General features: G+C 56.8%; 1 protein-coding gene across 5 annotated transcripts in view; it reads left to right on the plus strand.

Moving 5' to 3' along the window:
* The first annotated feature begins 864 nt into the window (after window positions 1-864).
* ZNF740 (zinc finger protein 740) overlaps window positions 865-1,258 on the plus strand; it is a 7,292-nt gene continuing 6,898 nt past the window's right edge. For all 5 annotated transcript variants that reach the window (XM_077753467.1, XM_077753465.1, XM_077753464.1 and 2 more), the window contains exon 1: window positions 865-1,146. The gene's annotated coding sequence lies outside the window, so the exon portion shown is untranslated. The remainder of the gene's footprint in view (window positions 1,147-1,258) is intronic.

Consider the following 1,258-nt stretch of genomic DNA (forward strand, 5'->3'; position numbering starts at 1 on the left):
GAAGCGCTCAGGGAAATGAAACCTGTCTACAAAGAGTAGTTGGGGATTCCTGTCTTCTTTCATAATTATTTTTTTCTTTTGATATCTCAATTAGTTCTTCTAAACTCACAACTTAGTAGAGCCTAGAGCAGAAGCTAGGACCTAAATGGAAATTGACATTTCCTTCCATTAAGTACACCTGACACAGTCTATCTTTAGCAGGACCTCTATCTTTAGCTAAAAGTTGGGAGATTTTGAAGAAAGGCTCAAGTTTCCATATTCCTAACGCTGGGCCCAGGCGCCACCCTGCATCGCTAAGTCTCTAATGTAACTACAGTCTTCTACTGAGGGGAGTCCTATGGCTTCTTCCTCCAGACAAGGAGACCAATGTCAGAAGTTGGAAAGTCTGGAATGAAGGAATAATTGGTATAACGTAACCAGAATGGCCTCGGGGTGCGCGGTGTGAGTACAAGGCAGAAACATACAAAGTTAAGTCTTCTCCCAGCTGACTGGGCGGCCCCAAAATCTGCAGAGCTGGGCCTGATAGAAAACTCAGAAAAGATCTCGGAGGTGGGCCTGATAGAAAACTCAAAGAGGCTCTCGGCCAAGTTACGTGGAAAGGAGGAGTACAAACGACTCAGGCTCTATTTGGGGCTGCAGGCTGAGAAGCAACACGGAAAACGTCCGCGAAGAAGGGATACTGATGGCGTTTTTTCACGGAGCCTTAACCAGCCAACACATCAAAAAGCTCCCGGAAAACGTCACTTCACGGTGCTCGTTCCTGCCCTCAGCCAAGATGGCCGCCGAGGCGCGCCCGTACCATGGCGCACGCGCCGTTCCGCCGGTCTTCCCTCTTCCCGTCCTTCCGCGCGCCGGCAACGCCCACTCAACAGCTGCATTTCCCCCCCCTCCCAGCGTCCTCAGCCTCACCCCCTTTCTGGCTGCTCCCGCCGGTCCAGGCTCCGAGCCCGGAAGTGGATATTGCGGCTCGGCTGAGAGGACGAGGGGGAGGGGGAAGTACTTCCGGGGGAACGGGCCCCGGGTTGGTGTTTGTAAACTTGCCTCGGTCCCGGCAGGGCAGCGGCGGCCAAGGGGTTGGCACGGTGCGCTGGGACCTGGAGGAGGCGCCGCGCGGCGGGGGAGACTGCGGGAGGCCGCGCCTGGCAGGTAGAAGCACGCCTCAGGGAGCGCAGCGTCGTCCGGGCAGGCGGCAGCGCCTCAGCAGCTCGCAGGCCGTGGGGCGCCGCGCGGGAAGGGGGAGGGGAAGGGAGGAGGGGCC

Source organism: Crocuta crocuta, unplaced genomic scaffold, assembly GCF_008692635.1.
Source record: "Crocuta crocuta isolate KB4526 unplaced genomic scaffold, BGI_CrCroc_1.0 scaffold30, whole genome shotgun sequence".
In the NCBI taxonomy this organism is placed as follows: Eukaryota; Metazoa; Chordata; class Mammalia; order Carnivora; family Hyaenidae; genus Crocuta; species Crocuta crocuta.